We start from the raw sequence: 13,305 nt of genomic DNA, 5'->3' as shown, positions 1-13,305 counted from the left end.
TGGTGATGTTGTCAGCTGACCCATCTATTAGTCAGTAGTTGGTGATGTTGTCAGCTGACCCGTCTATTAGACAGTAGTTGGTGATGTTGTCAGCTGACCCGTCTATTAGACAGTAGTTGGTGATGTTGTCAGCTGACCCCGTCTATTAGACAGTAGTTGGGGATGTTGTCAGCTGACCCGTCTATTAGACAGTAGTTGGTGATGTTGTCAGCTGACCCGTCTATTAGACAGTAGTTGGTGATGTTGTCAGCTGACACGTCTATTAGACAGTAGTTGGTGATGTTGTCAGCTGACCCGTCTATTAGACAGTAGTTGGTGATGTTGTCAGCTGACCCGTCTATTAGACAGTAGTTGGTGATGTTGTCAGCTGACCCGTCTATTAGACAGTAGTTGGTGATGTTGTCAGCTGACCCGTCTATTAGACAGTAGTTGGTGATGTTGTCAGCTGACCCGTCTATTAGACAGTAAATGGTGATGTTGTCAGCTGACCCGTCTATTAGACAGTAGTTGGTGATGTTGTCAGCTGACCCGTCTATTAGACAGTAGTTGGTGATGTTGTCAGCTGACCCGTCTATTAGACAGTAGTTGGTGATGTTGTCAGCTGACCTGTCTATTAGACAGTAGTTGGTGATGTTGTCAGCTGACCCGTCTATTAGACAGTAGTTGGTGATGTTGTCAGCTGACCCGTCTATTAGACAGTAGTTGGTGATGTTGTCAGCTGACCCGTCTATTAGACAGTAGTTAGTGATGTTGTCAGCTGACCCGTCTATTAGACAGTAGTTGGTGATGTTGTCAGCTGACCCATCTATTAGACAGTAGTTGGTGATGTTGTCAGCTGACCCGTCTATTAGACAGTAGTTGGTGATGTTGTCAGCTGACTCGTCTATTAGACAGTAGTTGGTGATGTTGTCAGCTGACCCGTCTATTAGACAGTAGTTGGTGATGTTGTCAGTTGACCCGTCTATTAGACAGTAGTTGGTGATGTTGTCAGCTGACTGTCTATTAGACAGTAGTTGGTGATGTTGTCAGCTGACCCGTCTATTAGACAGCAGTTGGTGATGTTGTCAGCTGACCCGTCTATTAGACAGCAGTTGGTGATGTTGTCAGCTGACCCCGTCTATTGACAGTAGTTGGTGATGTTGTCAGCTGACCCCGTCTATTAGACAGTAGTTGGTGATGTTGTCAGCTGACCCCGTCTATTAGACAGTAGTTGGTGATGTTGTCAGCTGACCCGTCTATTAGACAGTAGTTGGTGATGTTGTCAGCTGACCCGTCTATTAGACAGTAGTTGGTGATGTTGTCAGCTGACCCGTCTATTAGACAGTAGTTGGTGATGTTGTCAGCTGACTTTCTATTAGACAGTAGTTGGTGATTTTGTCAGCTGACCCGTCTATTAGACAGTAGTTGGTGATGTTGTCAGCTGACCCGTCTATTAGACAGTAGTTAGTGATGTTGTCAGCTGACCCGTCTATTAGACAGTAGTTGGTGATGTTGTCAGCTGACCCGTCTATTAGACAGTAGTTGGTGATGTTGTCAGCTGACCCGTCTATTAGACAGTAGTTGGTGATGTTGTCAGCTGACCCGTCTATTAGACAGTAGTTGGTGATGTTGTCAGCTGACCCCGTCTATTGACAGTAGTTGGTGATGTTGTCAGCTGACCCCGTCTATTAGACAGTAGTTGGTGATGTTGTCAGCTGACCCCGTCTATTAGACAGTAGTTGGTGATGTTGTCAGCTGACCCGTCTATTAGACAGTAGTTGGTGATGTTGTCAGCTGACTTTCTATTAGACATTAGTTGGTGATGTTGTCAGCTGACCCGTCTATTAGACAGTAGTTGGTGATGTTGTCAGCTGACCCGTCTATTAGACAGTAGTTAGTGATGTTGTCAGCTGACCCGTCTATTAGACAGTAGTTGGTGATGTTGTCAGCTGACCCGTCTATTAGACAGTAGTTGGTGATGTTGTCAGCTGACCCGTCTATTAGACAGTAGTTGGTGATGTTGTCAGCTGACCCGTCTATTAGACAGTAGTTGGTGATGTTGTCAGCTGACCCGTCTATTAGACAGTAGTTAGTGATGTTGTCAGCTGACCCATCTATTAGACAGTAGTTGTGATGTTGTCAGCTGACTGTCTATTAGATAGTAGTTGGTGATGTTGTCAGCTGACCCGTCTATTAGACAGTAGTTGGTGATGTTGTCAGCTGACCCGTCTATTAGACAGTAGTTGGTGATGTTGTCAGCTGACCCCGTCTATTGACAGTAGTTGGTGATGTTGTCAGCTGACCCCGTCTATCAGACAGTAGTTGGTGATGTTGTCAGCTGACCCCGTCTATTAGACAGTAGTTGGTGATGTTGTCAGCTGACCCGTCTATTAGACAGTAGTTGGTGATGTTGTCAGCTGACTTTCTATTAGACAGTAGTTGGTGATGTTGTCAGCTGACCCGTCTATTAGACAGTAGTTGGTGATGTTGTCAGCTGACCCGTCTATTAGACAGTAGTTAGTGATGTTGTCAGCTGACCCGTCTATTAGACAGTAGTTGGTGATGTTGTCAGCTGACCCGTCTATTAGACAGTAGTTGGTGATGTTGTCAGCTGACCCGTCTATTAGACAGTAGTTGGTGATGTTGTCAGCTGACCCGTCTATTAGACAGTAGTTAGTGATGTTGTCAGCTGACCCGTCTATTAGACAGTAGTTGGTGATGTTGTCAGCTGACCCGTCTATTAGACAGTAGTTGGTGATGTTGTCAGCTGACCCGTCTATTAGACAGTAGTTGGTGATGTTGTCAGCTGACCCGTCTATTAGACAGTAGTTGGTGATGTTGTCAGCTGACCCGTCTATTAGACAGTAGTTAGTGATGTTGTCAGCTGACCCATCTATTAGACAGTAGTTGTGATGTTGTCAGCTGACTGTCTATTAGATAGTAGTTGGTGATGTTGTCAGCTGACCCGTCTATTAGACAGTAGTTGGTGATGTTGTCAGCTGACCCGTCTATTAGACAGTAGTTGGTGATGTTGTCAGCTGACCCCGTCTATTGACAGTAGTTGGTGATGTTGTCAGCTGACCCCGTCTATTAGACAGTAGTTGGTGATGTTGTCAGCTGACCCCGTCTATTAGACAGTAGTTGGTGATGTTGTCAGCTGACCCGTCTATTAGACAGTAGTTGGTGATGTTGTCAGCTGACTTTCTATTAGACAGTAGTTGGTGATGTTGTCAGCTGACCCGTCTATTAGACAGTAGTTGGTGATGTTGTCAGCTGACCCGTCTATTAGACAGTAGTTAGTGATGTTGTCAGCTGACCCGTCTATTAGACAGTAGTTGGTGATGTTGTCAGCTGACCCGTCTATTAGACAGTAGTTGGTGATGTTGTCAGCTGACCCGTCTATTAGACAGTAGTTGGTGATGTTGTCAGCTGACCCGTCTATTAGACAGTAGTTGGTGATGTTGTCAGCTGACCCGTCTATTAGACAGTAGTTAGTGATGTTGTCAGCTGACCCATCTATTAGACAGTAGTTGTGATGTTGTCAGCTGACTGTCTATTAGATAGTAGTTGGTGATGTTGTCAGCTGACCCGTCTATTAGACAGTAGTTGGCAATAAGCTTTATAATAACCCCATGCTTCACAGTAGGTATGGTGTTCTTTGGATGCAACTCAGCATTCTTTGTCCTCCAAACACGACGAGTTTAGTTTTTACCAAAAAGTTCTATTTTGGTTTCATCTGACCATATGACATTCTCCCAATCCTCTTCTGGATCATCCAAATGCACTCTAGCAAACTTCAGACGGGCCTGGACATGTACTGGCTTAAGCAGGGGGACACGTCTTGCACTGCAGGATTTGAGTCCCTGGCGGCGTAGTGTGTTACTGATGGTAGGCTTTGTTACTTTGGTCCCAGCTCTCTGCAGGTCATTCACTAGGTCCCCCCGTGTGGTTCTGGGATTTTTGCTCACCGTTCTTGTGATCATTTTTCCCCAGATCGAGGGAGATTATCAGTGGTCTTGTATGTCTTCCATTTCCTAATAATTGCTCCCACAGTTGATTTCTTCAAACCAAGCTGCTTACCTATTGCAGATTCAGTCTTCCCAGCCTGGTGCAGGTCTACAATTTTGTTTCTGGTGTCCTTTGACAGCTCTTTGGTCTTGGCCATAGTGGAGTTTGGAGTGTGACTGTTTGAGGTTGTGGACAGGTGTCTTTTATACTGATAACAAGTTCAAACAGGTGCCATTAATACAGGTAACGAGTGGAGGACAGAAGAGCCTCTTGAAGAAGAAGTTACAGGTCTGTGAGAGCCAGAAATCTTGCTTGTTTGTAGGTGACCAAATACTTATTTTCCACCATAATTTGCAAATAAATTCATTAAAAATCCTACAATGTGATTTTCTGGAGAAAAAAAATCTCAATTTGTCTGTCATAGATGACGTGTACCTATGATGAAAATTACAGGCCTCTCTCATCTTTTTAAGTGGGAGAACTTGCACAATTGGTGGCTGACTCAATACTTTTTCCCCCCACTGTAAACATAGGGCTATTTATCAATCTAGAACAGGTTTATCTATTTTGGATGCAATTTGAATGGAGTTGATAGAGAGAGAGAAAGACTGAGAGAGAGTGCTCGGGCGTGCACTGATTTAAAGCAACGATATTCGAGTGATAGGCTGTTTTAAAACTGCAGCTACAATAAAAAATAAAAAAATCTTTACAACTAAAAAACAAGATAACCCCCGAAAGCCAGATGGAGATGGGTACATTAGAACCGCATTCGGTCTTTATATTACTGTAGTATAGGCTATGCTGCAGCAAATGCAGGCCTACCTGTCACTAGAAATAAAGTCACTATGATGAGATGATAGGTCTACATGCATTGTTACCATGGTGAGATGATAGGTCTACATGCATTGTTACTATGATGAGATGATAGGTCTACATGCATTGTTACCATGGTGAGATGATAGGTCTACATGCATTGTTACCATGGTGAGATGATAGGTCTACATGCATTGTTACCATGGTGAGATGATAGGTCTACATGCATTGTTACCATGATGAGATGATAGGTCTACATGCATTGTTACCATGGTGAGATGATAGGTCTACATGCATTGTTACCATGGTGAGATGATAGGTCTACATGCATTGTTACCATGGTGCGATGATAGGTCTACATGCATTGTTACCATGGTGAGATGATAGGTCTAAATGCATTGTTACCATGGTGAGATGATAGGTCTACATGCATTGTTACCATGGTGAGATGATAGGTCTACATGCATTGTTACCATGGTGAGATGATAGGTCTACATGCATTGTTACCATGGTGAGGGAGGAGGAGGAGGGAGGAGGGAGGAGGGACGAGGGACGAGGGAGGAGGGAGGAGGAGGTGGAGGGCAGGAGGGAGGAGGGGGAGGGAGGAAGGTTGGAGGGAGGAGGGGGGAGGGAGGAGGAAGGAGGGAGGAGGAGGAGGGAGTGAGGAGGGAGGAGCAGGTGGAGGGCAGGAGGGAGGAGGGGGAGGGAGGAAGGTTGGAGGGAGGAGGGGGGAGGGAGGAGGAAGGAGGGAGGAGGAGGTTAGGAAGGAGGAGGAGGAGGGAGGAGGAGGGAGGAGGGAGGAGGGAGGAGGAGGGAGGGAGGAGGGAGGAGGGAGGAGGGAGGAGGGAGGAGGGAGGAGGGAGGAGCAGGTGGAGGGTAGGAGGGAGGAGGAGGGAGGAGGGGGGAGGGAGGAGGAGGGATGAGGAGAAGGAGGAGGGAGGAGGGAGGAGGGAGGAGGAGGAGGAGGAGGAGGAGGAGGAGGAGGGAGGGAGGAGGGAGGAGGGAGGAGCAGGTGGAGGGTAGGAGGGAGGAGGAGGGAGGGAGGAGGAGGGAGGAGGGAGGAGGGAGGAGGAGGAGGAGGAGGAGGAGGAGGAGGAGGAGGGTTGGAGGGAGGAGGGGAGAGGGAGGAGGAGGGTAGGAGGGAAGAGGGAGGAGGAGGAGGAGGGAGGGAGGAGGAAGAGGGAGGAGGGAGGAGGTTAGGAAGAGGAGGAAGGAGGGAGGAGGGAGGAGTGGAAGAGTGGAGGAGGAGGGGCACACAGCAGCACCATGGCCCTCTATGGACAGCTCCAGGTACTGCTCTGCTCATTCCGTAGAGGATTAGAGGAGACATCACCAGTCCAACATGAGATCACTCAGTGAGAGCGGTGTCAAATACACAGAGCTGCTTCAACCAGTGTGTGTGTGTGTGTGTGTGTGTGTGTGTGTGTGTGTGTGTGTGTGTGTGTGTGTGTGTGTGTGTGTGTGTGTGTGCTGCATCAACCAGTCATGCTTTAACGTTGGGACAACCGGCCTGTCCTGGCCAAGCCCCCCTGGCACAAGCTGAACCACGATCTGGCCTGGCACAGGGGAACAGTGTCCCCATGCCATCCCCTGCCGTGTGTGTGTGTGTGTGTCCTCTGCCATCCCATGCCATCCCTTGCCACCCCCCCGCCATCTGAGAAGCTCCAGGAATCACAGATTGATCTTTCCAGAAAACTCTATGAGGCTTTTGGACACTGCGTCCATTGATAGTACTACATGCATGAACCCTATTCCCTATGTAGTGCACGACCTTTGACCTGTTCCTGGAGCACTTCAAATGGCATGAGGAGACTGTTCCCCTGTGCCAGGCCAGTGTGTGGTTCTGATTGTGTGCCAGGTGTCTTGGCCGGGCCGGACTTGTGCCAGGTGTGTGTGTGTGTGTGTGTGTGTGTGTGTGTGTGTGTGTGTGTGTGTGTGTGTGTGTGTGTGTGTGTGTGTGTGTGCGTGTGCGCACGTGCGTGTTTGTGTGTATGTGTCTGTGTGTGTGTGTGCCAGGATGCTTGGCTGGACCAGACCGGGTTGTCCCAATGTTAAGGGATGCCTGGCGGAGCTGGGTATAGTTGTGCCATGCTAGAGAACGCTTGGGTTGGTTAAATCCATCATGACTGGGCTGTTCTGGGCTGTGACTGGGTTATACCTAGATTATACCAGGCGATACTGGGCTGTTCTGGGCTGTGACTGGGTTATACCTAGATTATACCAGGCGATACTGGGCTGTTCTGGGCTGTGACTGGGTTATACCTAGATTATACCAGGCGATACTGGGCTGTTCTGGGCTGTGACTGGATTATACCTAGATTATACCGGGCGATACTGGGCTGTTCTGGGCTGTGACTGGGTTATACCTAGATTATACCAGGTGATACTGGGCTGTTCTGGGCTGTGACTGGGTTATACCTAGATTATACCAGGCGATACTGGGCTGTTCTGGGCTGTGACTGGGTTATACCTAGATTATACCAGGCGATACTGGGCTGTACATAAACTATGCCAGGCTTCGCTTGCCATTGTGGGCAAGGTTAAATCCAATTCGACTGGGCTGTTCTAGGATATAGGCTATAGTAGGCTACGCTAAGCTGTGACTGGGATATAATGGCCTGCGCTAGGCTATTCATCTATACTATGAACTGGGTGCCATGCTATACCAGGAACATGGTGGGGGATAGGAGGTATTTAGGGCCATATGTGTGCTGGGCTGTTCTGGGAAATAGGCTAGGTTATACCAGGCTATGCTAACTGGGCTACACCTAGGCTATAAATCCTCCCTCTAAGGAGCAGAGATGTCACAACACCAGGAAGAATGCTAGAAAGCGACAGGTTGGCACACCTGTCTAGAAAGCGAGGGAGAGCCACGATCCACGCTTACCAGCTTCCTCGATGTACTGTTCCCTCGCGCTCCGTCAAATCTTACCAGCTTCCTCAATGTACTGATCCCTCGCGCTCCGTCAAATCTTACCAGCTTCCTCGATGTACTGATCCCTCGCGCTCCGTCAAATCTTACCAGCTTCCTCAATGTACTGATCCCTCGCGCTCCGTCAAATCTTACCAGCTTCCTCAATGTACTGATCCCTCGCGCTCCGTCAAATCTTACCAGCTTCCTCGATGTACTGTTCCCTCGCGCTCCGTCAAATCTTACCAGCTTCTTCAATGTACTGTTCCCTTACGCTCCGTCTTATCTTACCAGCTTCCTCATTGCACTGATCCCTCGTGCTCCGTCAAATCTTACCAGCTTCCTCAATGCACTGATCCCTCGTGCTCCGTCAAATCTTACCAGCTTCCTCAATGTACTGTTCCCTCACGCTCCGTCAAATCTTACCAGCTTCCTCAATGCACTGATCCCTCACGCGCTGTCATATCTTACCAGCTTCCTCAATGTACTGTTCCCTCACGCTCCCTCAAATCTTACCAGCTTCCTCAATATACTATTCCCTCACGCTACATAAAATCTTACCAGCTTCCTCAATGTACTGATCCCTCACACTCCGTCAAATCCAACCAGCTTCCTCAATGTACTGTTCCCTCACGCTCCTTCAAATATTATCAGCTTCCTCAATGTACTGTTCCCTCACGCTCCGTCAAATCTTACCAGCTTCCTCAATGTACTGATCCTGCGCTCGCTGTCAAATCTTACTAGCTTCCTCAATGTACTGTTCCCTCACGCGCCGTCAAATCTTACCAGCTTCCTCAATGTACTGTTCCCTCACGCTCCATCAAATCTTACCAGCTTCCTCAATATACTGTTCCCTCACGCTCCATCAAATCTTACCAGCTTCTTCAATGTACTGATCCCTCACGCTCCATAAAATCTTACCAGCTTCCTCAATGTAATGTTCCCTCACGCTCCATCAAATCTTATCAGCTTCCTCAATTTACTGTTCCCTCACACTCCGTCAAATCTTACCAGCTTCCTCAATGTACTGATCCCTCGCGCACCATCAAATCTTACCAGATTCCTTAATGTACTGATCCTGCGCTCTCTGTCAAATCTTACCAGCTCCGTCAATATACTTATTCCCCGTGCTCCGTCAAATCTTATCAGCTTCCTCAATATACTGATCCCTCACGCTCTGACAAATCTTACCAGCTTCTTCAATGTACTGATCCCTCACGCTCTGTCAAATCTTACCAGCTTCCTCAATGTATTGTTCCCTCACGCTCCGTCAAATTTTACCAGCTTCCTCAATGTACTGAACCCTCACAGTCCGGCAAATCCAACCAGCTTCCTCAATGTACTGTTCCCTCACGCTCCGTCAAATCTTACCAGCTTCCTCAATGTACTGATCCCTCGCACTCCATCAAATCTTACCAGCTTGTTTGTTTGTGTGTGTATGTTTGTGTGTGTGTGTGTGTATGTTTGTGGGTGTGTGTATGTTTGTGGGTGTGTGTATGTTTGTGTGTGTGTATGTTTGTGTGCGTGTGTATGTTTGTGTGTGTGTATGTTTGTGTGTGTGTGTATGTTTGTGTGTGTGTATGTTTGTGTGTGTGTGTATGTTTGTGTGTGTGTATGTTTGTTTGTGTGTGTATGTTTGTGTGTGTGTGTATGTTTGTGTGTGTGTATGTTTGTGTGTGTGTATGTTTGTGTGTGTGTATGTTTGTTTGTGTGTGTATGTTTGTGTGTGTATGTGTGTGACAGGAAGCAGAGAGGAAGAGAGAGAGAGTAGGAGTAGGGGGAGAGAGAGGGAGCGTGAGAGAGAACAGAAAGAGGGGGGCAGAGACAGAGGGAGAGAGGGAGAGAGGGAGAGAGGGAGAGAGGGAGAGAGAGAGAGAGAGAGAGAGGGAGAGAACAGAAAGAGGGGGGCAGAGACAGAGGGAGAGAGGGAGAGGGGGAGAGAGGGAGAGAGGGAGCGTGAGAGAGAACAGAAAGAGGGGGGCAGAGACAGAGGGAGAGAGGGAGAGAGGGAGAGAGGGAGAGAGGGAGAGAGGGAGAGAACAGAAAGAGGGGGGCAGAGACAGAGGGAGAGAGGGAGAGGGGGAGAGAGGGAGAGAGGGAGCGTGAGAGAGAACAGAAAGAGGGGGGCAGAGACAGAGGGAGAGAGGGAGAGAGGGAGAGAGGGAGAGAGGGAGAGAGGGAGCGTGAGAGAGAACAGAAAGAGGTTGGCAGAGACAGAGGGAGAGAGAATCAGGGTGACTGGGAGTTACAATATTGTTTCCTGCTGGTCTTTAATTGAGCGTGAAATAACACACCTGATGAGCGAATGGTCTCTCTCTCTCTCCTCTCTCGCTCTCTCTCTCAATTCAATTCGATTCAAAGGGCTTTATTGGCATGGGAAACGTGTGTTAACATTGCCAAAGCAAGTGAAGTAGATAGTAAACAAAAGTGAGATAAACAATAAATATTAACAGTAAACATTACACTCAGAAGTTTCAAAAGAATAAAGACATTTCAAATGTCATATTATGTCTATATACAGTGTTGTAACAATGTGAAAATAGTTTAAGCACAAATGGTAAAATAAATAAAAATATGGGTTGTATTTACAATGGTGTTTGTTCTTCACTGGTTGCCCTTTTCTTGTGGCAACAGGTCACAAATCTTGCTGCTGTGATGGCACACCGTAGTATTTCACCCAGTAGATAAGGGAGTTTATCAAAATTAGATTTGTTTTCGAATTCTTTGTGGGTCTGTGTAATCTGAGGGAAATATGTGTCTCCAATATGGTCACACATTTGGCAGGAGGTTAGGAAGTGCAGCTCAGTTTCCACCTCATTTTGTGAGCAGTGTGCACATAGCCTGTCTTCTCTTGAGAGCCAGGTCTGCCTTTGGCGAGTCTGTACATAGTCAAAGCTTTCCTTACATTTCGGTAAGTTACAGAGGTCAGGTATTCTGCCACTGTGTACTCTCTGTTTAAGGCCAAATAGCATTCCAGTTTGCTCAGTTTTCTTCTTAATTATTTCCAATGTGTCAAGTAATTATCTTTTGGTTTTCTCATGATTTGATTGGGTCTAATTGTGTTGCTGTCCTGGGGCTCTGTTGGGTCTGTTTGTGTTTGTGAACAGAGCCCCAGGACCAGCTTGCTTAGGGTGACTCTTCTCCAGGTTCATCTCTCTGAAGGTGATGGCTTTGTTATGGAAGGTTTGGGAATCGTTTCCTTTTAAGTGGTTATGGAATTTAACGGCTCTTTTCTGGATTTTGATAATTATTATTGGCCTAATTCTGCTCTGCATGCATTATTTGGTGTTTTACGTTGTACACAGAGGATGTTTTTGCAGATGTCACGATCGTTACAGGACGATGAGACGGACCAAGGCGCAGCGTGATAAGCGTACATTTTATTTCGTACACAACACGAACCAAAACAACAAACCAAACGATACGTGAAGTCCTAGGTTAACACCAAAACAAACCTTTCGGAACAAGATCCCACAATTGACTAGTGCCAAACGGGCTGCCTAAGTATGGTCCCCAATCAGAGACAACGAGCTACAGCTGTCTCTGATTGGGAACCACCCCTGCCAACATAGAAACTAAACGATCTAGACCAAAAACCAATGAAAACGAAACATAGAAAATCCACACCCTGGCTCAACAATTAAGAGTCCCCAGAGCCAGGGCGTCACAGTACCCCCCCCCCAAAGGCGCGGACTGCGACCGCGCCACACCAACACAACAGGGAACCGGGTGGGCATTCCGCCTCGGAGGCGGATCCGGTCTGGTCTGGCCCCGCTGGCCGGAGCTGGACTGAACACCGGTGGAGCGGATTGCTCTGGCTCCGGAGTGGATCCGCTGACTGGAGTTGGACCGGACCCTGGTGGAGCGGATTGCTCTGGCTCTGGAGTGGAGCAGCTGACCGGTGCCGGACCAGGCACCGGTGGAACAGGCACGGACCGTGCCGGACTGACGACGCGCACCACTGGCTTGGTGCGGGGAGAAGGAACGGGCCGGACCGGGCTGACGACGTGCACCATTGGCTTGGTGCGGGGAGCAGGAACAGGCCGGACCGGGCTGGCGACGCGCACCACTGGCTTGGTGCGGGGAGCAGGAACAGGCCGGACCGGGCTGGCGACGCGCACCACTGGCTTGGTGCGGGGAGCAGGAACAGGCCGGACCGGGCTGGCGACGCGCACCACTGGCTTGGTGCGGGGAGCAGGAACAGGCCGGACCGGGCTGGCGACGCGCACCACCGGCTTGGTGCGAGGGACAGGAACAGGCCGGACCGGGCTGGCGACGCGCACCACAGGTTTGGTGCGAGGGACAGGAACAGGCCGGACCGGGCTGGCGACGCACACCACTGGCTTGGTGCGGGGAGCAGGAACAGGCCGGGCTGGACTTGGAACACGCACCATAGGCTTGGTGCGGGGAGCCGGAACGGGCCGGGCTGGACTGGGAACACGCACCATAGGCTTGGTGCGGGGAGCCGGAACGGGCCGGGCCGGTTTGGGAACACGCACCATAGGCTTGGTGCGGGGAGCCGGAATGGGCCGGGCCGGACTGTGGAGGCGGAATGGAGGTCTGGAGCGGAAAACTGACACAACCCGTCCTGGCTGAATGCCTACTTCCCCACAATACGTGTGAGGCATCAGCACAGGACGTACAGGGCTGTGCACTCGTACTGGCGCTACAGCACGTGGCACTGGTGCAGGATATACGGGACCGAGGAGGGGTACTGGAGGCCACGAGCGTTGAGCAGGCACACTCCGTCCTGGCTGCATGCCCACCTCAGCACGACACGTGCGTGGTGCTAGCACAGGACGTACAGGACTGTGCCGGAACACTCGCGGCACAGTACGTGGCTCCGCATAACACGGAGCCTGCCCAGTCTCACACTTTCTAGCCTGAGTACGGGGAGTTGGCTCTGCTCTAACTCTAGGCTCCGCCAACCACCCCTTTAGCCCCCCCAAAAAAAATTATTGGGGCTGTCTCTCGGGCTTCCTCCTCGGCCGGTACCCTCTGCGTTGCCGCTGCTCCTCTCTGTAGCGCGCCTCCACAGTCTCCCCCCAGGGACAGCGATCCATTCCGGCCTGAATCTCCTCCCAAGTCCAGGATCCCTTCCCGTCCAGGATCTCCTCCCAGATCCAGGCTGTCTGTTCCTGGACACGCTGCTTGGTCCTCTTATGGTGGGATCTTCTGTCGCGATCGTTACAGGACGATGAGACGGACCAAGGCGCAGCGTGATAAGCGTACATTTTATTTCGTACACAACACGAACCAAAACAACAAACCAAACGATACGTGAAGTCCTAGGTTAACACCAAAACAAACCTTTTGGAACAAGATCCCACAATTGACTAGTGCCAAATGGGCTGCCTAAGTATGATCCCCAATCAGAGACAATGAGCTACAGCTGTCTCTGATTGGGAACCACCCCGGCCAACATAGAAACTAAACGATCTAGAACAAAAACCAATGAAAACTAAACATAGAAAATCCACACCCTGGCTCAACAATTAAGAGTCCCCAGAGCCAGGGCATGACAGCAGAATTCTGCATGCAGAGTCTCAATTTGGTGTTTGTCCCATTTTGTGAATTCTTGGTTGGTGAGCGGC

This window comes from Coregonus lavaretus (assembly GCF_964263955.1).
Source record: "Coregonus lavaretus genome assembly, contig: HAP1_SCAFFOLD_477, whole genome shotgun sequence".
NCBI classification, from domain to species: domain Eukaryota; kingdom Metazoa; phylum Chordata; class Actinopteri; order Salmoniformes; family Salmonidae; genus Coregonus; species Coregonus lavaretus.
The sequence above is the reverse complement of the archived record's forward strand: the minus strand, read 5'-3'. Positions refer to the sequence as shown.